Consider the following 27,651-nt stretch of genomic DNA (forward strand, 5'->3'; position numbering starts at 1 on the left):
AATTATAAAAACTATCACATTAAAGCAAGCTTCGGGGGAAAAAGCTGCGCACATCACCGGGGCTCTAAGCACTTTACCTTCGTCACGACCAAATATTTTTTAAAACCGTTGCACTAAATTCACTGGTTGGGTTTTTCATTCCAACTGGGTGGGACTTTTGGGGGGCCCCGGATATGGGGAGGGTGGAAGGGTTGGATGGGAAAATTTGGGTTTCCGTAATCTCTTATCTTTTTAGATTTTTTTTTTTACCCCTTATATGAAAAAGATTTCCCCCTTTGTTCACTATTTAGAAAGTTATTCAACCTTACACTAAAGATGAGTCCTGAAATTTTTTTCATTTGCCCTCTTCAAAGAGGGCTGTTGCAACTGACTCACTTCCAAAATTTTTAGGTTTTTCCGATTCAAATTTCCTTTTACTTCCAATCCTTCTTTTTTTGACTAATCAGTGGGATTAAAAAAGAGGTTTAAATTATCACAAAACATTTTGACATGCAGATATCCCTGTCTTCTTTTCATAATTTCAAATTTTGTTGTGATTGGGGATGTAATCCCAAAAAGGGGGAAGTAAGGGAAAATTACATTTAACAAAGATTTTTTACTTTAAAAATTTTTATAAAAACTAAAAGCCTCTCAATAAAATTACTTTTGTTCGGGCATGGTGTTTCTCCTTTATGGGGGAAAACGGGTTTTTTTATGTCCCCACCTTCCCCTTTAAGAAAAGATGACGTGGAGCCCACGAAACAGTTGCCTAGAACGGGGTTTTTTCATCGGTCTCAGGTGAAACCTAGCCTATCCAAAAGACCCAAATTCCTTTTTTTGCAAGATAGAATGACGGCAGAACTTGGACACACAAGGGCAGATTCGAAATACGAAAGCTCCACTTCTGCCTGAGGTCCACTATTTACCAATTTTCCCGTATTTCCAGAACTGTTGCCACTTTGAACTCGTTTCATGGGGGAAAGCTGTTTTTTCGCATTTGTTGTTCTTGCAAAAACAAATTAAAACCCCTTTCCCCCGATACCTAAAATTTTTAAACCATTTGCCCGGGCTTTATTTTGGTTCAACAAGGGCCTTTTCCCAAAAAATTTCCCCCCTCGCTGAAAAAAACTTTCCCCCCGGGAAAAAACAGTGGATTTTTTCTGAAGTCAAGAAGATTTTTATCAAAAAAAAACTTTTGTGCATTTAAAACCAGTCCAAAAAGGGGCCCCTCTGTCAGGTCTGAATCTACCTACACAGTGCAAACACGTAGCCCGCAAATAATGCAGGGGATTATGTCCGAAATTTTGATTTTAATGCCTAATATCACATATTTTTTACAAAAAATAAACCCCCCCCCTATCTCCAAAAACAATGAATTTTTGAAATGCACAAAGTTTTGAAAATTAGCAAAATCTTGCTAGACCCCCATCAATTTACGTCCCCAAGGTTTTTTAAATTTCTTAAATTAATTCTTTCGTTAGGTGGATAATTGTAAAATGGGGGTAACTTCCCAAAAAGACCTAGGGTACATTTTTGTTGATTGATTTATTAAAAAATCACTACAGGTAAAAAATCAGTTAAGCAAAACAAAAACTGGGGAGCCTTATTTCAATATATTCCATTTTTTTTTACATTGGTTAAACAGTTTCTCTTTAAATAAAAATATTTCCAGCTACTCGTTTGAATAGGTAAAATAGGGGCTAAAAATTTCCAGAATGAAGGAAAAGAAGTTTTTATGCTCAAATTGTCAGGGGTTACGCCCCATCATAATACACCCACACCACACCCCCCCCCCACCTTTGGTTGCCAGCCATTATATTACCAAATGTTTGCCATCTAAAGACATGGAACCCCCGGTGGGGAAAAGCGACCGTCCCCCGAAGCCGTGGAGTTTCTCAAAATGAAGGGCCACATTCGACTTGTGATCCTGGCACAACGCAATGAGTTCACACACCCCCCTCCACCTCTCACAGCCAGGGTGGGTTTTTGGGCCCACTGTCCCGAGCGGACTTGTCATTTTTTAAGACCAACCGCAAACCCAAAAGACACCAAAAAAAAACATTTAAATTAAATTAAAAGCACACACAGTCCCAAAGAGAGGAACCCACGTCAAACAGCCCCCCACCAAGGTTTCCCACAACCTTTTACTTTTGGCTGCGGCTAAAAAAAGACATGCCTCCGTCTTAAAGCGTTTTTAAAAAAAAAAAAAGGTAGTCAGTACACCACTAAAAAGACCGTCAAAAGGGAGGCTCGACTCATCGGGATTTATCTTTTAGAAAACAGGATATTTGGGAAAAATCCTCATTTCATTTCTTTGTCTAAGCTAGGGGGCATCAGCCCCTGCAATTTTATGAGGCCTTGGGGTCCCTGTGGAAACGAGTTTTCATTAAACTGAGAGTCTATTAGCGCGTTGGAAATGTTGCGCAGATCACTGTCCTTAATAGACAAACAACTTTTTTTAAATTAAGTTAAAAACTATTTAAGATTTAGCCTATTTTAGCACAAATTATGAGATAATTTTTCATTTTTTAATAATTCTGTATCATTAAAATGTATTATTTTTTTTTAATTTTTTTTAATGAACATTTGTGGTGGGCCTGTTGAAAAGTGGGTGGGCCTAGGCCCGTCAGGCCCCCCCATGACGCCGTGCCTGAACCCAACCACGACGATATCGAGACAAGTTTACCACCGCGATAGCGCGATAACGTCAATATCGTTACATCCCTATTTAAAACGCCGTGAACAGGTGTTTTCAGTTAACAAGCTGATTCCTCAGGAAAGCTCCGCCCACCTACGGAACACGCCTTCATGCACAGACAGTTAAAGACATGGACCCATTCCCGGTAACGTTCAAAGAATAGAACTCAGTTTTCAAATCTAGCCCCATGGCATATTAGAATTAATGAAAAATTATGACAAAAAATACTAGGCTAAATGAAGTTCCTGGTATTACTTTTACTCTTTATATAAACAGTATGGATATTATGAGCAGAAACTGTACTAATGAGCACTTTAGAAAATGCTTTCTAAATTTAAAGAAAATGAAAGCAGCAAGCAGCGTTGGACGGGCCCTCGCTAGTCTGCGTGCGTCGGGGTTACTACTACACTCAGACACTGGAATCATCACCAATGAAGATGGAACTCCCTGCTGGAAGACTCTACGTCATACAGTTCATGATCTGTGGAAGGGGGTAATTAATAATAGAAGAAGTAGACCGAAACGGCGCCCGACCATCACTACTGTAGTCCCTCAAACAGGAGCGACGGCGAGTAATTCGGCGACGAGAACGAGCTCTACGTCTCCAGATTAGGGAGCTACAACAGCAGTTGGAGGTCCTCGAACTTCGCCAGCGTTTTGGGACAGAGCGCCTGTCTGCATCGGATGACGATGTGCGCTTTTATACCAGGTTTGGGTCCTACAGGAGTTTCATGGCATTTTGGAGATTACTTGAACCTGACGTGTTCCACTAGATGGTGCGCATAACCAGCACCAAGACAGAATCTCCCAGCATCAGCGCAGTCCATCAGCCAACATCGGTAGGTAACAAATGCATCATGACGTGCATAGGGTTGGTAGCCTAACTAGGACTCTAAAATCAGTTACAAACTATTTTATTTTGTAATTTCCCCATTGTTTGATTTTGAGTTAACTACATCTAACTAAAAAGTAAAAGCCACCAGTTGATGTTGGTATCATTTTCTGATTTATACTTTGTATATAATGTCAAGGCAACTAAACAGAGGCTTTTGTTTTATATCAACAGAAACTGAGTTTCTGCTGTTTCTGATGTACCTGTCAGTGGGTTTTCCTCTCAGGGCCCTTGCAGAGAGGTTCAGCATCCACCCTGCAGCTGCACGTCGGATCATCTCCACATGGACTCATTTCCTGTCCTTCCTGCTGGGAAGCAAGCGCCTTTGGATTCCTCCAGAGATAGTGAGAGCTCACCTGCCACCTGAGTTTGCAGCTTTTTCTGATACACGGTGGTCCTTGATCGTAGAGACATGTTCTGCCAGACACCATCTTCTCTGCTCCTGCCGAGTGAGGTTTTCTCTACCTGCAAATCACACGCTACATTCAAGGCCACGATTGGCATGGCACCCCACGGTGCTGCCCCCTTTTGTGTCTGGACTGTACGCAGTGCTCTATGAGTGATTGCGATATCTTCAAGCTGTCGGGATTGTAAAGCTGTCGGGATTGTAAACCCCACGGTGCTGTCCCCTTTGTGTCTTCAATATAGTATTTTGTCTAATAATTTATGGAATTGCTGGGGAAAAAACTATGGCCGCTACATCTCTAATCACTAATGAATGTGGTGTTTTCAAAACTTTCACCTCCATTACTTTCTGAACAACAGGAAGTAGTTTACCTTTTTATAGCTGTGTATGTAACCTCAGACATCTTACCAGGACATGCTGGTATCTTTGCTCTTTTACCTGTTTTTCTCAAATGGTACAGTGTGTAATTGTTTTATTCTTATTTGGTGTTTGAATACAAGAAAAGGCTTTCTGCGTTTTCTCTATATAAATACTCTAAAGATCTACCTTGCTTGTTAAAAAACATTCATTGTGTCATTGTTAACATTACATTAGCTTTGGGTTTTCAAAATGCCAAAATTATGTTGATACTTTTTTGTTTTGTATATTTCATTTTGACAGTCATCACTTTGAGCTACATTCATACTAGTCTCAGAAGGAGGAGGAATATTCAGTACAACTTTGTAAACATCACTTTCAGTGTAGAATTGAACCTTAATTCAGATGAAAGCCCCTTCAATGTGTTTAATATTACATAAATAAATAAGACTGAGACTAACATTTTGAAATAAATCCTATGAGTCTCTGAGTGCTGGTTAGCAGGAAGTACCGTGGAGGCTGATGGGAATATCATTAGCATTGCAGGTATTGGTCATGAATCAAGTTTTGGACAAAGTTAAGGGACCGCCCTAGTCATTGGGTGACCTGATATGTTAACCAAATGTCATGTATGTCCATTCAATAATTTAGTCAAGTTAAGGCATTTCACTAAAAGCCAAAAACGTCAACCTACTAGTGGTGCTACTTGAAAAGTCAGGGGCTCCCTAAAAATAATTAGGATTCATCCACTGGGCACAACATGTCGAGCAATCCCTCTAGTAGTTCCAGTACAGTAATATGTTTCAGTGTGGACAAAGTGGGAGCTGAGCGACATTGCCATCTCTAAAGCCACACCCGCTACTGAAAATGTTTTATACCTTTACTATACTCATTCCTATTAAATGTTTTATCATTCTTCTTTCTGTAGCACTGCACCTTCTCCAGTGATACTTTTCTAATTCAAATGTTACTTTTCCTGACATAAACATTTCTTTGGGGAACAACGCCATTGTAAGTAAAAACAGACTTTTTAAAAAGGGCAGATTCTGTACAGAATTAAAACATAAGTATACATCGTCCTTATAAGGCATTAATGAATGTATAGTACTGAAGAGTAAAAGTAATACCAGGAACTTCATTTAGTTTTTTTTTAAATAACTTTTCATTAATTCTAATATGCCATGGGCTAGATTTGAAAACTGAGTTATGTTCTTTGAACGTTACCGGGAATGGGTCCATGTCTTTAACTGTCTGTGCATGAAGGCGTGTTCCGTAGGTGGGCGGAGCTTTCCTGAGGAATCAGCTTGTTAACTGAAAACACCTGTTCACGGCGTTTTAAAAGCAGCCAGCAAAAACGTTTTGGCTTCTCAGCATGCCTTACAAGGAAAGGGTCAGTTCTTCTTTTCTTTCGTTCTTAAATGTGATAACCATTACATGTTTAACCGTCCCCTCATCTTCTCTGAGCTCTGTGACGACGCTGGAGTTTGCTCGCGATTAGCTCCTTCCTGTGATGCTGGTCATGTTAATTAATGGCGTTTCTGTTGCGTGTCGCGTGGCGGCTTGGATTTTTCGGTCTTTACACAGCAGAAACGTAGCCTACCTACGACCCGTTCTTCAACCTGGAGAAATAACATTGTTCTGTACGAGCAGCCGGTGGAGACGCCTACAAAACACCAAAAGAGATCCAACATAATGTTCATTAATTTAACGATTACTTAAGGTAGCGTCCCAAACTTACCTCCATTAGGACTTGTCTAATGGTAGTTGTAGAAACAATGATCTGGTGAAGGCAACACCGGCTAAGAACCTACACACTGCTCGGTGTCAGGAATTCAGTGGCTGAATGGTCATGAACTGGAATGCTTGGGTTTAATATCATACTATCGGTAGTAGTACAAAACAATGATCTGGCAACGTCAGCAAAGACCACTGTGTGGTTAAATTTTTAAAACCCCCCCTCTTTATATTGTAAAATGAGTGAAGCTAATGTATTAACACCCGGTAAATACTGTCTCTATTGGGCTGTATGGCCAGGGGATTCGGGTTTTATGTGTTTTGAATTTGGGGGGTGTTTCTTTTGGGTTTACCACTTTGCTAGCAGATTTTCGCTCTTTTTGACTGGGAATCATTTGGCGGGGGCCAACAGGGGGGAATAAATTTTAAAGTGAAAGAAACCCAAACCCGTTCATACAAAACGTACCCCCGACACTTTTCCAAAGTGCTGTAACTTAAGGGGGTTTCTAAGTTTGAGTAAAGGGTTTTTAGACGAACAAAACAGCGGTTTTGCCGGGAAACAAAAGCGGTGGAGGCAACCCTTTCCCCTTTAAAAAGCCCTGAGGCTAACGTGACCGCTACAACGGGGGCAGGTCGGTTTATGGAAAAACTGGGAAAAAACAGCTACGCTAAATTTAAAACTTTACAGTAAGGCAGGAAAGCAAAGGGAGCTTTTTTTTGTAGGGTATAGCCCCTTTCAAACAACAGGGCCAAATTTAAAGTGCTTTAACACAAAATCCTTTAAAAAAACAATATTTAAAAAAAAAGCAATAAAACACAAGAAAAAACCTTTTAAAAAAAAAGTTTCCCGGCAGTACTATAAAAAATTAAAAAATTAAAGGGAAAAGAACATCATCATTTAAAAAAAGGGAACATCAAAAGGTTTTCAGCCTTGATTTAAAAGACCGAGAGTAGCAGCGGATCTGCAGGTTTCTGGAGTTTGTTCCAGATATGAGGAGCATAGAAACTAAAAGCTGCTTCCCCCTGTTTAGTTTGATCTGGGGACAGAAAGTAGACCTGTCCCAGATGACCGAGAGGTCTGGGGGGTCATAGTGTGTAGCAATCAGAAATGTATTTTTGGTCTTACCGTTAAGTTATTATAAACAGCAAAAGGATTTTGAATCAATTTTTTGGGGAAGGCAAGGCAGCTTTATTTGTATAGAAACATTTCAGCAACAAGGCAATTCAAAGTGTTTTAAACACAAAATCAGTTAAACAGATAAACACAAGTAAAAACAGTTAAAAATCAAAAAGCATTAAAAACCGGAAAAACACATGAATAACAGTTAAAAACAAAGAGAACATAAAACACAAGAATAAATTTACAGTCCCCAGCATAAAAAAATTTAAAGAAATGATTAGTCATTTAAAAAGGCAGCATCAAATAGAAAGGTCTTCAGCCTTGATTTAAAGAACTGAGAGTAGCAGCGGATCTACAGGTTTCTGGGAGTTTTTTCCAGATATGAGGGGCTAGAAAATGAAAGCTGCTTACCCGTTTAGTTCTGACTCTGGGACAGAAGCAGACCTGTCCCAGAGACCTGAGAGTCTGGGGGTTCAGTGTAGTAGCAGATCAGCAATATATTTGGACCTAAACCGTTAAGTGATTTTTAAACTGCAAGAGTACTTGAAAACAATTTTTTGAGCCACAGGAAGCCAGTGTAAAGACTTCAGAACTGGAGTGATGTGATCCAGTCTCTTGGTCTTAGTGAGGACTCGAGGCAGCAGCGTTCTGAATCAGCTGCAGCTGGCTGATTGATTTTTTTGGGAGACCTTAAGACCCCGTTACAGAGTCAAGTCTACTGAAGATAAAGGCATGGACAAGTTTTTCCAAATCCTGTTGACACATAAGTCCTTTAACCCTTGATATATTCTTAAGGTGATAGTAGGCTGACTTTGTAATGGTCTTAATGTGGGCTGTTAAAGTTCAGGTCTGAGTCCATGACACACCAAGATTTCTGGCTTTGTCTGTTGTTTTTAACATTGTTGTTTGAAGCTGAGCGCAGACTTTTAATCGTTCCTCTCTTGCTCCAAAAACAACCACCTCAGTTTTTCCTTCATTTAATTTCAGAAAGTTCTGGCACATCCAGCCGTTAATTGTTCGATGCACTTAGTCAGTTTTTGTATTGGACTATAGTCCCCTGGCGATAAGGTTATGTAAATTTGTGTGTCGTCCGCATAACTATGGTAACTATTTTGTTTTTCTCCATAATCTGAGCCAGTGGAAGCATGTAGATGTTAAACAGAAGAGGCCCCAGAATGGAGCCTTGCGGAACTCCGCACGTCATATTTGTACGCTCAGATGCATAATTACCTATAGACACAAAGTAATCCCTATTCTTTAGGTAGGATTCAAACCAGTTTAGTACTGAGCCAGAAAGGCCAACGCAGTTTTCCAATCGGTCTAGTAGTATGTGTGGTCGACCGTGTCAAATGCAGCACTGAGATCTAGTAATACTAAGATTGAAATTTTGCCATTATCTGTGTTAAGGTGGATGTCATTAAAGACTTTGACAAGAGCCGTTTCAGTGCTGTGGTGTGGTCGGAAACCCGACTGAAAGGTATCAAAACTGTTGCTTAGTGACAAGAAATGGTTGAGTTGTTGAAAGACTACTTTTTCAATGATTTTACTTAAAAACGGAAGGTTTGATATTGGCCTATAGTTGCTCATTAGTGACTTGTCTAGGTTGTTCTTTTTTAAGAGTGGCTTGATTACTGCAGTTTTCAGGGCCTGTGGAAAGATACCTGAAAGAAGAGATGTGTTCACAATCTGTAGAAGATCAGAAGTCAAACAATTGGAAACATTTTGAAAGTCCCGTTGGTAGAACATCAAGGCAACAGGTCGAGGTTTTCAGATGTTGAATAATGTCCTCCAGGTTTGTATGGTTGATCGTGTGAAAATTCTGTCATATTGGAACTATTTTTGCTTGAACACTGTGACAACACATATCCTGGACTTGATATGGAGGCACTGACTGTTTGGTCTAATCTTTTGAATTTGTCTTGAGAAGGAGGCAAGTCATTGCAGGCCTTGGTAGATAAAGTTCAGATGCTACTGGTACTGGAGGGTTTGTTAACCTATCAACAGTAGCAAACAAAGCACGGGAATTATTATTGTTTCTAGAGATAATATCAGAGAAAAAGGACCTTCTTGCATTCCTCAGTTCCAAATTATAAATGCGAAGTCTCTCTTTATAGGAGTTATAATGGACCAGGAGATTTGTTTTTCGCCACCTTCGTTCAGCTTTCCTACACTCTCTTTTTTCTGTTCTCACCAGTAGGACATTTCTCCATGGAGATCTTTTCTTAACAGATACAACTTTGACCTTAGTGGAGCAATGGCATCATAACATTTGTGATTTACAGTTGAAATTATCTACAAGCTCACTGACTGATAGCCAGAGAGGGCTGTGTGGAGGAAAAGCTGTATAAATGTGTCACTGATGTTTTCATGATATACCGTTTTCTGATTATCTTTGTTTGGACACTTTTGGGCACAGAGATAGTGCCGTTAAAGAAAACACAGGAATGATCTGAGAGAGCAACGTCAGTCACCACAACCTTGGAAATGTCCGACCTTGGAGACAATCAAGTCCAGAGTGTGCCCCTTATTGTGGGTGGCTCCGTCACATGCTGAGTCAGTCCATAGTTCTCAAAACAACACAGCTCTTTTGTCCCCCTGTCCTGGGGCGTCAACATGAATGTTAAAATCACCGCAATGATTACACAATCAAAGTTAATGCAGATAATAGACAGCAGTTCAGTGAAGTCATCAATGAAGGTTGCACAATATTTAGGTACGATAGCCAGTGTAAAGACTTCAGAACTGGAGTGATGTGATCCAGTCTCTTGGTCTTAGTGAGGACCCGAGCAGTAGCGTTCTGAATCAGCTGTAGCTGCTTGATTGATTTTTTTTTTTTTTTTTTTTTAATAAGACAAGTATTGACTGGTTGTATTTTGAATGAGCGCAAGTAAAGTAGAACTGCCATAACAGCTGTTATATATTTAAACGGTTATTTTAAGTTTTGAGGGTCTTTACATGCGGTCTCAGGTAGTGGCTAGCTGCTAGCCCAACCAGCTGCCAGCCAAATCAACGCTAGCCTCCAGTGGAGGCCAGAAGACTTTATTTAACTTTTTATTTTATTTTTTATTTTATTAACAAAGAACATTACATAGCCAGAATGTATAATTCCAAAGTCAAAACCAGAGGTGTATAACAGAAAAATAGATATAAATAAAAAAAGGTGTAGTGCAAAAGTCAAATGTATTACCGATAGGCCTACATGGAAAAATGTATCAAACACAATTCCAGTCTTAATTGCCTTCTTGTTCTTAATGCCTCTTAGTGTTTCTATATTGTTGCAGTTCTTCAAAGAAGTGTTCAAAACATGGTTTGGAGTCCGCCCATTTTTTTTCTTGTGAATGTGGAATTTTTATTTAAGATTTTAGAATAAAAATATCTTTATCTATCTCACTGTCTTCAAACCAAATGAGAATATCTTCAAAATGAATTGATTGCCCTGTGTTCCGTCTGATAAAATGTTGAACATCAATCCAAAATATTTTAGTATAGCCTACATACAATGAAAGAACAAATGACAGATTGTTTAACTTAATTGAACTGTTGTATAGCGTTTCAACAGCTTTCATAAATTAGTTACCAAATCCAAGACGCTCGATAACTTTCAACATAAATCGGTGACTTATGCTATCAAATGCCTTGTAAAAATCTACAAACAATAAATCTATTGTCCAATATATGTTCATCATATTCTGTCATATCAAATACTGATCGTATGCTTTTACAAATATTTCTTCCTGGCATAAATCCCGATTGTTCTTCATCAATATCATCCAATCCTGATTTCAACCTTTTGGCAAAGACCAATGCGACTATCTTAGCATCGTTATTTAACAGACTAATGGGTCTCCAACACTCAGTTTATCTTTTTTGGTTTAGGAGCTTTATTTTCTTTAAGACAGTGAGTGCATTTTTGTACCTCTGTTAAACTAATCTCCTGGTCGCAAACTGATTTAAAACTTTGATAAACGCATTTCATGTTCCTTCCCATATCTTCCAGAACCCTATCCATATGTCTTTCATTTTCACATTCAGCTGCATATAACTTGTGATAGAAATCAGCGACATATTTTGAAGTACCCTTAACATCTTCGCATATTAGATTAATTTGAAGTTTATGCAGGGAAGACAACTCAAATTTTCTCTTTTCCAAATTGAAAAGTATTCAGAGCATTTTTTCACCTTGTTTAAGCCACTTCCTCCTAGACCTTATGAAGGCTCCCCTGGCCTTCTCCTCGTACATTTGTCCAGTTCCATTTGTAAAGATGATAGCTCAATTACTACTTCTCCGACAAACTTCTTTTCTCTGATAATGTTATCAGTTTTGTAATTATATGAGACTGTTTCTTTCTTTCTTTAGCAATTAGTTTTCCCAAAAGATAACCGTGTATTTGTGATTTCAACTTTTTTAATTCCCAAGAATCTCTCCAAAATTGAGTAATTTTGCTTGAGCCATATCTATCAATGATTGTTTGGATTTCTTTTTTTAAGTCTTTATCTTGGAAAAAGGAATTTTGTTAATTTCCAGTAATCAAACAAATGTCCAAGTCTGATGAGACCACCCAGAAGTCTATACGGGACTCTTGAGATCTATCCTTGTTATTCCAAGTGTATATATTTTGGTTTGGGGTTTATGTTGCCAGATATCAATTAAGTCCAATCGACTGCATTTATTTCCTAATTCATTTGTTGCTCTCTTTGGGGCCCTCTATCCATACTCTCATCCATTTCTGTATTAATTCTCCTCCCCATAAAACTCTAGCTGAAGGGAATACCATAAATCATTCATTTTTCATTAATTATTTTCTCCTTTATTTGAAGCATAGATATTAACCAAAACAAATGGAGATTTGTTAAATGTCTACAAGAATTATCCATCTTATCTGTCAGATTTCATGTTTAAATGACCCTTGAACTTTCCCTGCAGTATACGCACCCCTGCTGACCATTACTGCCAAAATTAAAACCCCCACATCTCTTCCCATTGACTCGTCCAAAATGACGCATCTGCTTCTGAGGATTTTCTTTGGATAAAATAAAAATCGGCACCTTTACTCTGGCAATATAAGAAAACATTTTTGTCTTAAATTTGGGATTCCTAATCCCCTGGCATTGACAATAAAAACAGAAATAGCATTTGAGAACCCCAACAAAAAACCCACTCTCTCTAGACTCAAACTTTTTGGTTAATCGCAGAATCACTGCCCCAATTGTTGAATATTTGGTTTCCTTAACAGAACAGTATAGGGTACTCCATCATGACCGAGTCTTACCTAGAATATTCAAGTTTACATAGGAAATAGGTTTATTTATTGATATACCCATAGTAACTTCTTTAGCAACAAAAAATGATATTATTAATTGCGCAGTACTTCCTAAATTATTTGCAATCGTCGCAAAAGTTAGGACTTCTCATGTCGCCATCATAGTCCACCTGAGACGGGTTGTTGCCAGTGTCGTAAATCCGCGTTCATCATGAGATCATGGGCGAACTATTGCACATGCGCAGAACGGATCGTGTACCAACAGTTATGAAAAGGGCTGTTTTAATTTTTTCTGCCTAATTCTTTTCCCCATTGTTTTGCGTCCAGGTCACGTAACTTTAAAGATTCCAGCCATGAGAACTAAAAACATGGCTGACATTTCTCGTTTTTAGTGAAAAAAATCTATATTTTAGTTAGTTTTTTTGCATAAAAATGCGTTTAGTTACAATTTCAGCGAGACATGTAAAATGTAGTTTTAATAAAATGTACTCAGTGATGTACATAATCAGTACTTGCTCATTGCTTTTGATTTTTTCAGATATTGCCAAATTGTGAAGCTGACACGTTGGGTTGCTATGGACGCTGCTATCCGCCTAGCATAGCTAGTTAGCGGTGACCTTAGACTCCCCATAGGACTCCATTGCGATTTTGCTCCACCTGGCGGAGTGTGTGGGTGTGTGTTCAACACATTAGTCCTGGCAGCGGGAGAAAGAAATGTGACGGTTGCGATCGGATGTTCGTCCCTGTGTTTTTTAAATTTTTAAATCTACCGATCCTCCGTGCATTTAACTTCCTGTGTGGTGCAATCTCATTTATTTCGGTTTGACGCGTCGAGGGGCCCCATCAAGAAGTCATTTAGCGTACTTGTTATCTTTCGTTGTTTGGCTGTCTGAAATGTTTTCACTGTAAGAAATGGACTGGCGCGTTATTTGTGGTTTTACACCTCATCACGATTATTCAATAAATAGCCAGGCGTGTTCCCTGACACATACAGTGCTGCCACCATGTATCTGTTTTTAGTAATTTTTTTCTGGTGTATGATCATGCTTTTCTCTGCATGGAGATTAATTACTTGTATTTATATTATTGGAAATATCCAATATACATGTATGTGTGAAGGAGACCGATGATCTGTTAAAGCTTTTGCAAACACACCCATGTGTTTGCTATAAAGTGGAGTCTCTCAGGCTTTTTATTTTTTTAATATACTGTTTAACAACATAGCTTATAAAAACAAAACACATGGATTAAACATTTCCTTAATTTGTGGCGTTCTCCTTTTACCCATTGTGGTGGTCAAGTTCTCCCACTGTAATACAAGATTGTTATTCATTTAGGTCTTTATATCAGCCATGATTAAATTTAAAACTAAACAGCAAGCCACCCCTTCAGTGGGTTTTATAAACTACAGTAACCTGGTAACGGTAAATGACCTGCCTATGGTAATATTTTGGTTAAGGTTTTGAATATGCATTACCTACATTAACTTTATTTTATTTTTCAAATCATAACCACTCCCTCGAAGGTACCACTGTAAAAGACCTCTGAAATTTTGCTGCACAAAGTCTTGAAAATTCTCCCAAGTCTTTGGACTTTTGTAATACCTTTTAACCAATGTGTGTTACATTAGCATCCCAATTAAACCTCTAACCCAAAATTCAAGAAAACATATTTTGCTCAAATAATTGGTGATTATGTCTAACAAAATATCTCTATAATGGCAGTCAGGTTATCTTCATTAAGCACCACGTAACTGATAAAACACACATACTGTAAAACTAAACTAAAAGCTCAGTGCCCAAATGTTCCGCCCTCTTAGGGGCCCCTGCTGTATTGTCACATTTGGATAAATGAAACTCAGTCTGTTAGTTCTTTGCATAGTAGACCCCTTTTCCCCTTGCGCTGCTTAGCGAGTTTAAACTTAGGGAGCATGCAACATTGTCAATTAACTTTCATTCTAAACAAATTTAATACCCTCCAGTTAATATAATGGGATCCACAGCACCAATTATAATTCATTTAGATTTGAGCAGAGTTTTTTCACAAAATACATTAAAGACAAGCCCATATAGATGGCTATCCCAAATCTAACCCATTTAGTTAAGTGGCTGAAGCCAAATTTTAGATGTCAAATGGACTTGCACTTATATATCTCTTGTATAGTCTCTGGGACCACTCAAAACACTAACAATGTTCATCACTACCACCCTTTTACACACACATTCATACAGCACTGTTTGCAGACAGGCTTTGGAGACTGGATTCCCACGCAGTCACACACTCAATGACACACGGGGGGGTTTCAGTGTCTTGCCCGAGGACGCTTCGACACACTGAGCCACAGCTGCCCACAAATACAAGCCAAGGCTATTACTTGAAGTTTTAAAGTACTAAGACTTAGGTTCTTCCAATCAAAAGTATGATAACTTGTACATACCAGAGTGAACATGGATCCCACTCCACCAACTTCATTTGGATCCCCTGTAGAAACCTCTATGTTGGGGGGGGGGGGTTAAGGGATGCAATTCCACGGAGTAGATCGAAGACTTAATTATTGTAAAGCTAACCTTCCGCATTTTGCAGCAGATCCCCCTCTTCACTGGGTAGTAAGGTTTCACTTCTAGATTCCATGGCTACATTCTGATAGAGGTAAAAGAGACTTGAGTTTGACCTCTTACATCTTCATCACATGATTTTGACAGACCACACAGGATATTTTTATGACAAGTGTACAAAATAATCACTGTATTTGAATTGTAAATATTTTTGAATTGTAATTTTTTTTTTTTTTTGGCCCCCAGTTTTTTCCTTGTAGACCTGTCTGAGGCAGAATTCAGCTTTTTTTTATTGTTTGCAAACATATCTGAGATTAAGGAAATGTATCTGTGAAGAGCTGTAAGTGTAGCATTACAATTGTAATCTTTTGCAGGGCACTCTTTGAAATACATGGAAATTGTTTAACCGTATGCTGTATGGTCACTTTTTCGCTCTACCAAGCGTTAGAGATTACAAGATGTACAAACGGGTGACCAATAGAAGGAAAACCCTGGAAGTTAAGGGGGAAAACAAAGGTAGTTCCTCCAACACAGATTACCTTTATCCTATAATCTCAATATAGATGGGAGTTGTCTTCCAGACTGATAATGCTCACACAGAATGATTTACTAAGTATGACAATTCTGTAAAATGATTTGCACATTTTCACCCTATATTAAATATAATCTACAAAGACTATCTTCAAACTGAAAAAAACTTTTCAGTTTGAACATTAAAGCCAGCCGTGCGTGCCTGCCTGCACTGAGCTTGTCCACATACACTGACTGAAGTGAAATTCTTTACAGCCAGAAATGAGGCCCCTACAGCAAACTTTGGATGTGCAACAGTGCTCTCTATCATCATCAGTTCCTACGTAGATTGAAGCTATTCTGGTGGCACATTATGGCCTATACCACCTCAGGAATTCACTTGCCAAATGTTTGTTTTTGCTTCAGCATCTGTCAATCAGCCTGTCAGAATTTTTAAACATATTTCCCTTTTTACTAAAAGTTATTCAGACCTACATATTATAGCAGTTAGTGGTTAATCACCTTAGAAGTCATCCCACACTAATCAGTCACTTGTATTTTTTTTTTCCTCTCCAAATTTAAATAAATTTCTTCATTGTGAGTATTTCAGTTTAAGGAGCGACAGATTACATGGTTGTCAGGTTCATAACACTTTAACTTACTAAATAAACACGGTCAAGCAAGAAAAGAGACTCAGACGGCAAATGAGCAGTTGATAGACAATTGCAAGAGGGAAGGTCACGCGAAGAGCCTCCTATCTGAAGCAAGGCTCTGGAACTTCAGCGATTTCTCTGCAGCGCTGTCTCTTTATTCACAATTGTTGAAACAAGGAGGACATCTGTTATTTGGGTTATGCCTACGTTGAGAAAAACCAGGGCAAAGTGCAGGGGCCTGTTGCACGAAACTAGGATAAGGGATTAAGCCGGGATATTCAAGTTATCCTGGATGAATTTAGCTTTGACTCGGTTGCACGAAACCAGATTGAATTAAGCCCAGCCAAGTTACCATGGAGATTTATTCTTTGCGGCTAGCCTGGTCCAGAGCAGGCTAACCGCCAGGCTAAAATTAATCCTGGAGTCTCATGTGTTAAATCAGCTGCTGCTCTGATCCGAAATAAACGTGTTTAACAGTTATTCCGTTGTCTTCTGCATGTGTTCCGCTTTATTTTTATTAACATGCATTAGCCTAGGCTACTTGTCACTATTGTTGTCGCGAGTTTGATTTAAACCCTACTACAGCTGTTTAGGTGTTAGAAATGGTTGCACTGGCACCCTGATGCGGAGTGGGACTTTTCCCGGTGGGACGGTAGTGTGTCGAGGCTGGCGTGCGGCTGCTGCCCGGTGCCCGCTGCCCGGCGGCAGACCTGTGCATCGCGTCAGTGTCCACTCTCTCTGTAAAAGTAGAGATGAGCAGCGCAGCGTCCGTGGTCTCAGCTTCAGGGTCATACAGGACGCGCTCCGGTGATTAGCCTAAGTGTGACGATATTAATGTAGCGATGTTCCCAGATGATGATAATGGCAGACTGGTCAGAGACCAATACATTCATGATTCATTTTCTTGTTGCTTGTCCTTCTCTAATAAAAGGCAGTTTGTGTTACTCCTTAATAAGTGGGCCTAATGTTTTTTTTTTATTATAGCTTATATTGGTTCCATAATCTTCTCAATAAGTCTCACATCACCGGACTAATAACATGGCCTTTGTACGTATAAAGTGTAGGCTAGTTATCATTCATCTCACCGGGAACACCACGATGCTTCTTAATCTTTTTATTTTGGTGCGGTCACTTGTCAGAATAAAAAACATGAATATTGTTTTACATATGCTCACAGTGTGTATTGAAGTCACTTTTTTTCTAGTTGTCCCTTTCTGATTGTTCTATATGAACATTAATTGTACAAAGAATTAGGAATATCTTATAAAGATTTATGCATGGTTGTAAAACATGTTCTCACGTTGTGAATAAGGGTTTGAAATTAAGCCTAAAGTCCGTAGGGTCCATTTCCAGAGGAACATTAGTTCCCTCTGCTCACTTTTGAGGCAAAGACTATATTTTTACACTCCCACATATTCAGTCGGTCCGCTATGTCGGGCTTTTTCTCTCCGTTTGAAAAGAGCCGTATTTCCCTTTTTGCATATTCTTCCCCTCCTCGTTACTTTCCATTAGAAGCTGCTGCTCATTGGGTGAAACATATGGCGCATGTGTCTTAATCTCTGCATCAGTAAATCTGTGATCGATAACGTGGTCTATTTGAGAAAGCCGTGAACGTGCACTTATCCCAGCTGTCTACACCTGGCTTGACATAGCTCCACCTGTTCATCCTGGCTCGGCAAACGTGCAAACGATTAAGCCGCGATGAGCAGGTCACACTAAGTCAAGCTGCGCTTTTCCACTCATCCTGGATATCTTTATTCTACTTTCGTGCAACACGCCCCTGGTCGCTTGAGCGAAGTGTACTCTGAGTGACCTCCAAAGCTAAGATATTTACTGCTTGTGATAAACAACCTTGAGACATTTATGACCTCTTGTCAGAAACAGCAGCAACACAGAAATAGAGGGAGAGCAAAGAGAAACACAGTTTTGTTAAATGTGCATATAATAAGCATTAAAGAGAGATAGAGAGATATAGATATATATATATAAGCATGTAAGAATATATGACAAGCAAGATATGAATATATAAGCATGAAAGTTATAATATTGTAAGACACTACTACAGAGAAATATGAAATAAAAGACTTATAAAATAAATTTCTCTGTCAATGGTTATCAAGTATACCGTCATTAAACAACATATGAAAAAGAAATGATTTGTATTGATTTGTATCATGATTTATATTCTATTTGAAAATATCAGCAGAACTTCCTGCGGTGGTTCTGTAATGGGTAGGATGGGAGGACTGGTGGTGGGCTGCTGGTTAGTACAACCTCAATGGTACAAAATGGGATCTTATTAATCTCCTGTAATGAGAACAAATGTGTGCTTTTTCTAGCAGTGACTGTGCTCCATAAGGAAATGTACCGGAATGTCTCTTGTATTCTTCTGTCTGTAAATGCTGCCCTATGGACTCTATGCTCTGTGTAGAACTGAGGCGAGGCTTATTTTTTATTCTGGTGCAAATTGTAGGATCTCATTACCTCATGTGAAGTGGAGATGTGTTTAGTTTTTTTTAAAGTTGAAATAAAAAGTTGACTCTGTTATGTATGGCAGACAATCCGTGAGCTATGTCGCTCACTGACCAGTAAAAGAAACTAGTTCTGCAAACATTTTCATAATCTCTTTTTATTTATTTTTTTCAACTACTTGTCTTACCGTAGTGCCTATCTCATATCATGATTACACTGCAGTGAAATGTGAATTTAGAATCAAAGCTTTCATTCTGATGTAACTTGAACCAATAGACCACTCTCTCTGTTTTAGGCATATTATAATCTTTGATTGGAAAATAAGATTATTTCATTGTAGGCTCTATTTCCAGCAGGGTGCCTGGCTACAGCTGAGGTTATACCATCCAATAAAGCACTGCACAGCTAACTATAACATCATGCATTGTGTAGCCTATTTGCTGTGGTGAAATCATAAAGAGAAACCGTAAAAATAACACACACTTGAAGCATTCAAAGTGCTCTCTGAACCAAATGTCCAAAATGTGAAACAATTATAACTTTGTCATGAACTAAACCAATACCATACATCACTGGAAAGGTCTTGACCTGGAATGTAACATATTTGGCGGTTCTATATTATTCCTGCTTTGAGATATTGATCTTTGAACCTTAACCTCAGGGCATATTTGATGAATTATAATTATGAGACAGAAAGGGTTACAGACATGAGACAAACTGTTATAGAAAGGTCTTGACATGGGTTATAATTTGAGCATAGTCACCAAGGGGTGGTGGGGGGCTATGGTGTAAAAATAAAAAATCTCCCACACAAGATACTATTTAAAGTGTGATGCCAAAACTGTGTTTGACGACCCCTCAAACCCCTGGAATGCCACCAATTAAGTATTTACATCTTCCAATTACGGGGAAAACCTTATAAACCCCTTGGCACGTGTTGACATCAGCACCCGTTGTAGTTCTTCCGTTTTAGGGTTGTGCTAGGGTTTTGATAACATATCTACCTAATATATCACTATTATAATAAATGATTATACTGCATGTAGGCCTATATGATCTATGCTAAGAAAAGATGTTTGTTTAATGACGACAGCGCGCCACCTGCTCACAACGCAAAGCGGACTGTCCCGATCTTCATAGTAATGGTCAATGTTGCTACTGTCGCTATCAAAAATGTAAAAAAACCCACAATTTTTCATAATTGAAGGTGTGATTATCGGGCTTGACAGCTGTTACGCCTGCCTTATGCGCCTGCAGTCCTAGTTCCTTTTGTCACAACTTCACAGGTGTGTGTTGATTCGAACATGAGCACATGCATTACCAATGTCTTCAGTGTGTCATACTTTTGGGACTAGCCACCCAAAAGGTGCTCAAGCTTTCAGCACCATGGAGAGCGGCGGTTTGGATGTCCATCAGTTCGCTGTGATTGGCCACCTCGTCCAGAGACAATCACCTTCCCCACGTTAGCAGTTTACAGCCTCATGAATATGAAGCCTAAAATATTGTTTTTGCCTTGGTGGCTTGCTATTTTACAGGTAAAATGAGTCTGTTAACACTGACAGCTAAAAATGACATACATTTCTAAGGCAAATTTGATGTATGAAATAATATATTACTCAGGATACAACATTCATTGTAATTTTACAAGAGCGTCTGGCCCTGATAGTGTCTGCCTAGAAAAATTCTGGCCCTTGGACAAGTGTAGTTGATGAACCCAGCCTTAGAATATAGGCCTAATGCTTACTACACATTTACCTGAAAGGAACAACTTACAATGGGATAAAACAGGAAACTGACTACTGAAAACTATTAATGAATCAAACAAAAGAAGACCTATTCTTAGAGCCATACACATCATCTCCTTAATAACTACTCTCCCAGTTCCTCATCACTTGAGGACGTCTTCTCTAAGTCTTCCTCTTCAGAGAAGTCGCCTAACAATGTTTGGCTGTAGTCAGTTGTGATTCATCTTCACACAATCTTCTCTTCAATACACAGAGTAGTCCCTCATGCCCTTTCTCCGTGTGTGCGTGTGAAAAGAAATTTAAAAATATTTTCCTTATTTAAGAACATTTTGGGGTAGCGTCCCCGTTAAATAGGCCTAACGACATCCTTGGTTGTAATGCAGAAATGTTACATATTGTAGATTTTTTTTTTTTGTATCCAGTAAGAATATGTATGATGTATCCCTAATGCTTTCCTCTTTTTGATTTTCTACAGAATCATGACATTTAAATTGTTTGGGGTAAGTACGCTAACATTTATGACAAATACCTAATTTAAGAAGTTAATTTCATGTAAGTGATTGCACATGTATTTTCCTCAACAGAACAAAAAACTGAAAATCCCAACTTATGTTGTGTTAGCAAAATTCCATGAAAGTGAAGAAGGCGATGTGCATGAGAGGGCACGCTGGGTCTGTCGTGAGCTGGGGATACCCAGCACAGCTCACGACAGACTCGTCAAGCTTTTCCGCAAGCACATGGTGGGTGTGTGTACTGTATGTGTGTGTAGAGAGAGATATCTATATAGATATCTATATAGATTGATATATATATATAATATATATATATATATATATATATATATATATATATATATCTATATAGATAGAGATATATATATAGATAGATAGATATCTATATCTATTAGTGTAAATTTGTGGATGTCTCTTTAAATGTTTGAACCGGCAGCGCACCGTCTCTACTCCTCCTGAGGCCAGAGCCCCCGTGTAGTCTGAGGTCTGCCGCTTCCAGATGGAAACTCCTGAGGTTCAGAGAATTTACAGTAGACCTCGGTAAGAGACCCCGACAGTTATAGCGCTCTTCTCGCCATGTTCTCTGCTTCATTATACTCATCAAGTTTTAGTATTCAGATGACTTTACTGCAGTTAAAGTTGTGTAAAAAATACTGTTGCAGTCAAAGTTCAGCGAGTTACGTTCCATTTATAATCATCAGGATTCTAATCTACATGTTTTTTCTGTGCAGATATCTTAATGTTACCGGCCTCAGACCTAGGGGAATCTGGGCAGGTACAAAGCCACAGGCTGGGTAGCACTGTGGATTGAAAAGAAGTGGAGATACAAAAGTTGTCTTTCTCAAGCGCTGGCTGTTTATTTCTGAGCCAAAAATAATTTGATGACCATGCCAACAGATAGGCCTAACAGACACTAGGACACTGGACAATTACACACACACACAATTATAAATACACTATAATTTATAAATATATAATAAATGAATGGTCTATAAATATATTACTAATATTATTATACTATTAATATATAACAAACAGATCTGTAACACATTAGAATGTATCAGATTAACTACTACGTATTGTGACATATCAAATTTTCATCCACAAATTACACTATAGCTCAGATTACCTGGTGAAACCCAGCTATAACACCGTCAAGTAAACAGGCTACCTTACTATCTGTTAAATTATTCCTTTAAAGTAAACACATTAAGCACATCAGAGGCTACATTAGATTACTTCTATGCAGGCCCGGCCCTAAACAATTTGATGCCCTAGGCAAGATTTTAGGTGGCGCCCCCTTGCATCACTGTACAGTTAACTGATGTTAAAACTAACAGATAGCGCTCGCTGTTTATTGATTAGCCAACTATGTCATGCTAACGGCTAATGCTATTATCGATCATTGTTCTGCAACAGCAAAATAATATCATCAACTTTACTGTAACATTACCTCTGTCTTTGTCACGTTTTTCCTCCTCTTTTCTTTTTTTCCTCCCCTGGGCACCAGACAGTTTAGGACGCTTTGACATTATGAGATTTAGATGCAGGTAAAAGAAGTCGGGCTTGTTTTTTTAATTAAGGTGACGTTATAGTAAGGTGACCAGATTTCTCAGACAAAATCCGGGGACATTTTCAGCTCAGAAGCGTATTTACCTCCAAAACAAGTAATGTTTTTATTTTTGTAAAACTTAAAACGGGGACACTAGACCTAGAGCTGTTCTCATTAGGGGCTGAGCCCCCCCCCCCCCAAGGTATCATCCTAGACCCACCCCTGCTGCTACTTCATACTCCACTACACCTCAAGATAGAAAGTCCTTATATTTCAAGATAAAAATCCATCCTTATACTTCAAGATAAAAAGTCCTAATATTTAAGATAAAAAGTCCTAATATTTAAAGAAAGTCTTAATATTTCAAAATATAAAGTCCTAATAGTCCTAATATTTCAAGATAGAAAGTCTTAATATTTCAAGATAGAAAGTCTCAATATTTCATAATGTTGTAATGTTTACTGAACTACATTTATCTGACAGCTTTTGCTTTACTGCTCAAGGCTTGTTTCTGCAGCAGCTCCTTGAGAATCAGATACAATAAAAACTACTGAGGACATATTTCCTTTGACAGTGATGCAGTATTAAACGAGATCGCTGCAATGGTAGTTAACCGGATAATTGTCCAGCTTGTATTTACGTTCGTAAAAGTGCTCTTTTTGCTGCTAACAGACTCATATTAATATTCTAAGTGTCTGACAACATTATGGAAAGGATTTCTAAGGAGGTCGACCTTTCTGTTAAAGATTAAGATCCTTTTTAAAACATAAAAGTCCGCGAAATTGCGTTCGCTAAACCCACCAGACTCCATGTAAATAACCAGTGATTTTAGCATCGTAAAACACGGCTTCTAAAACCTCTGAGCACCGCTGGCTCTGGCTGTCTGGAGCCTGTGTTGGGTGTGCGATTATCGGCTACGTTTTTTTCTTTCATTCCAATTTCGGGTCTTTCAGTCACAGTGAATACCGGGGACATTTCCGGGGACAGATCCAGCCGGGGACAGGTAGCCAAAATAAGGGACTGTCCCCGGAAACCGGGGACGTCTGGTCACCCTACGTTACAGGTACAGCACAGGCCGGGTGCCCCCTGGTGGTTTGCGCCCTTAGCATTTGCCTATACTGCCTAAGCCACAGGCCGGCCCTGCTTCTATGGAATATATTACAGTACAAACAACCTTCTTGTATTTGCTGCCATTGTCTATATATTGCTGGATAGGCAGATAATAAGGGTGTGACGAGATCTCGTTGTACGAGATCTCGTCACACCCTTATAAACGTGACGAGATTTCTCGTCGAGGTGAAAAGTTGTCTCGTGAGGCGATATGATGAAAAATTGTTTCTGTTTGCACTTGTAGTTTTGAGAGAGCAATACTTTGGTTATTGATACACTTACTGTTTGCATTTAAGTGTTATTTTTCTGTTATTTACACATTTATTTTATTTATACTGTTTATTTTTTTATGTTCGAATAGAAATAGAAAGCCTTTATTGTCATTATACACCAGTTCACTGTGTACCCTTTGCAGCGTTGACACAAAAAAATATAAGAATATAACAGTATAAAAATATCAAAAATATAAAGTCAAAGATATATAGTGTAGTGTCTGTCGAGTGTATATATATATATATATATAAATCAGCTTGAATAAACAGAGATAAGTGTTAACACTCAATAAATAATATTGCACAGTGATGGAATGAAATGATTAAGTACTAATATTAAGTAAATAAGTATTGCACAGTAGAGGAAAGGTTAATGTATTAAATATTGCACTATATGAAAGGAAATTGCACAGATTCAGTGTCCTATGAGGTATTATATAACAGTAACAGTATGACAATATTGCACAGTCGGACGGAATGAAGAAGACAGTCTGGGGGCCGGGGGGGCTGTGGAGTGAGTCAGTGCATATGTGAGTTCAGGGTGGTTATGGCCTTCGGGAAGAAACTGTTCTTGAGTCTGTTGGTCCGTGCTCTGATGCACCTGTAGCGCCTTCCTGAGGGCAACAGGTCAAACAGATCAGAGCCGGGTGGGAGCTGTCCTTGATGATGTTCTCTGCTCTGCTGAGGCAGCGGGAGGTGTAGATGTCCGTCAGGGAGGGAGAGGGCAGCCGGTGATCTTCTGTGCTGATCTTACAACCCTCTGCAGCCTCTCCCTGTCTGCCACGGTGCAGCTGCCGTACCAAACTGTGATGCAGTAGGTCAGCAGGCTCTCGATGGATGAGCGGTAGAAGGTCAGCACAAGTTGGAGTCCAGTCGTACTTCCTGAGGCCCCTCGGGAAGTGAAAGTCGCTGCTTGGGCCTTCTTGATGACCGTTTGTGATGTTGCTGACCAGGAGATGTCAGCGGAGATGATGACACCAAAAACCGGAAGGTGTGGACCCTCTCCACACACTCGCCGTTTGATGTACAGGGGGCTAGGTCGGTGCTCTTCTTCCTGAAGTCACGTGATCTCCTTGGTTTTCTTGGTGTTCAGAGACAGGTTGTTCTCCGAACCCCAAAGCTGCCAATTTTCAGGATTTCCCTCTCTGTGGGCTGCCTCGTCTCCCTTTGAATGAATCCGACCACTGTGGTGTCGTCAGCAACTTGACGATGAGGTTGTTGTTGGGGTCGAACTGCAGTCGTGGGTGTAGGGGCGTACGGGAGGGGCTCAGCTTTCAGTGGAAGGGTTAATTTTCTCGTGTGAAATTGTACAGGGCAAAAGCCATTTGGTAGAGTTTATACAAAACATTTTGCAGTGTTTGCACGTCCTTTACTGCATATAATTCATTACAATATAAAAAAAAAAGTTAAATAACATTCATCTTAATAGTTGATTTCAAAATCCCACCTAAATTGTTTTGCATTTTGTGATTTTTCAGTTGAATAAAAAACTATTTTCCATTCATATATTTCATCGATGATTTCTTTAAATTTTTTTTAAAAAGTCTCGTCCGTCTCGTTCTCGTTGAACCCATCTCGTGATTGTGCCCTCGCTCGTGGAGTAAGCTTCTCGTCACACCCCTAGCAGAAAACCAAACAGTCTTGGGATTTTGCAACTAAATGAACATTTTTGAACCTGCCTAGGCACTAGCCATGGGCATGTATACATTTATAATGTTTAAATGTTGATGTGAGTTTTTTGTGGTACGCTGGTGATGATCACACCCCTAATCATCCTGCAACACTGCTGATCATGGCCAAACCTCTGAGGTGGTCCTTTGCTCCAGAGACTGTTCAAAGACCACCCTCTGCGGTAGTAATTCTTATATACATGAACGGGTTAGAAGAAAAAAGCCCTCCAAAAACTTTTATGATAGTATGATTGCCCCTCATTAACAATTTTCCTTTTTATCAAATGATGAACAGTGAGCAAAACCATTGTGGAACTTGTGTTTTTTTTTAAATCTTATTACTTTTAACATTTGTAACAGAACTTCTTGCAAGATCTACAGGACTCCTTAAGTGTCTCCGCGATAGAACAAAGCTGCAGTAGACCATGGAGCTCCTCTGGCTTCTTTGGTTTGGAGCCCCTCGTAACCTCTCTTTTTGAGAGACGGAGGCAAAGGCCTTACCTTGTAAATAGCATGCTGGCACGGGAACGTGGCAAAAAAAATCTGCAGTCAATGGGGGATCAACTGTGGAACTGTCAGATGCGAGACTGCTTACCATGACCATTCCCTCACAAACCTACATCCTTCCCAACCGGGATCCGTGTGCTGGATTCTTTCAGCCATGCCTCCAACCATTGTGGAAAATGCTGTTACACACTGTGTAAGTTATGGACTCTTTTGAGTGAATGTGTTACTGCATGTCTCAATTGTCACAAATGATGAATTATCCTAACCCTTTGTGTAAGTTTTTTATTGCGTCTTTTTGCGTATTGAGTTCCTGTCCAAATCTGTCACTGTCCACCAGAGCATTGAGGGTCATCCAAGGATAGTTCAGTTGCTTTGGTCACAATTAGGGGTGAGCGATTAACAATATCCTGTATCTGTATCTGTACTGTCCTTGGACTGGGCGGCCCCAACCCGGAGTGGACAGTATTTAACCCGCAAGTAGGGCCGGGTTTCTTGAAATGGGCGGGCTTTAACCTTTATGTTATTTTAAAAAATGGGAATTGATATGGGTTTGATCAGAATTGTTATATTTATTGCTGATTAGAAACTATTTTCCATGACCATCACATTGAGCGGTCTTCACTGATTCACTGAATATATATATATATAATTGACCCATACCACATGGAAGTCTAACCTTGGCGTTCTAAAATTACAGTGGGGGCAAATGTTACTTTGTAGGCGGGATGAAACTCAACATGCCAGAGCTAAGCTCGAGGGTGCCAGCTACTTGGACTGCGAAGTGGATAACCTTATACAAATGGCTACTGGCCCACCACCCTCAAATTTTTCAACAAATTTTCGAGAAAACTTATTTTTACTTTTGAGATCATGAAGATGGCATCACCCGACTGTCCTATCAGGCATTTCTACAAATGCTTTAGAAGCGACTGTTCCGCATTTGGCCGTTCATTTTATCTTTCTTTCTTCTGCACATCCTACATTTTTATTTTTGGTATTAGAAATTTTTTCTAATTGTTTTGTGCGTCTTTTTTTTAATAGACTGGAAAGCTCTCATCGACAGCTTCCCGAAATCTTTTTGAATGGGCTGCTGTTCAATATGAGTGATGCCAAATGACACTCAACTCTGTTTCCCCTCAAAAAAGAAGATAATAAAACCAAGACGTTACTCCATGGTATAACACTGAACTCGCAAATTAAGCAAATTCATGGGAACTTGAGAGATTTTTTTGGGGTTCCACCAAACTGAAAATTCTCGTTTATCTGGCAAATGTCCTTTAAAAATGATGGAAGGCCCTCCGTAATTTCCAGAACAGCGTACCACCGTCATAATAGGAAAATAGAACAACCTCTCCTGAAAAAGCCCAAACCCTTGTTCCAATTTTAGCCAACTATATACCTATATCCAACCTTCCATTTCTCTCTAAGATTCTGGAGAAAGCATCGCCAAACAGCTGTGTGACTTTTCTGCATAGCAACAGCTTTTTGAGGATTTTCAGTCAGGATTTAGAGTTCATCATAGCACATAGACAAACGCTTGTGAAAATTACTAATGACCTCCTAATTGCATCAGACAAAGACTTATCTCTGTACTGGGTTATTAGATCTTAGTGCTGCATTTGATACCATTGACCTCGTATCTTTTT

General features: G+C 39.2%; 1 long non-coding RNA gene across 1 annotated transcript; it reads left to right on the plus strand.

The window, feature by feature from the left end:
* Nucleotides 1–5,616: 5,616 nt before the first annotated feature.
* Nucleotides 5,617–21,395, plus strand: LOC116698810 (uncharacterized). The gene is made up of 4 exons (XR_004334307.1): nucleotides 5,617–5,722; nucleotides 20,858–20,882; nucleotides 20,967–21,122; nucleotides 21,331–21,395. It is a non-coding gene; the product is annotated as an uncharacterized LOC116698810 (long non-coding RNA).
* The last annotated feature ends 6,256 nt before the right edge of the window (nucleotides 21,396–27,651 follow it).

Source organism: Etheostoma spectabile, chromosome 12, assembly GCF_008692095.1.
Source record: "Etheostoma spectabile isolate EspeVRDwgs_2016 chromosome 12, UIUC_Espe_1.0, whole genome shotgun sequence".
NCBI classification, from domain to species: domain Eukaryota; kingdom Metazoa; phylum Chordata; class Actinopteri; order Perciformes; family Percidae; genus Etheostoma; species Etheostoma spectabile.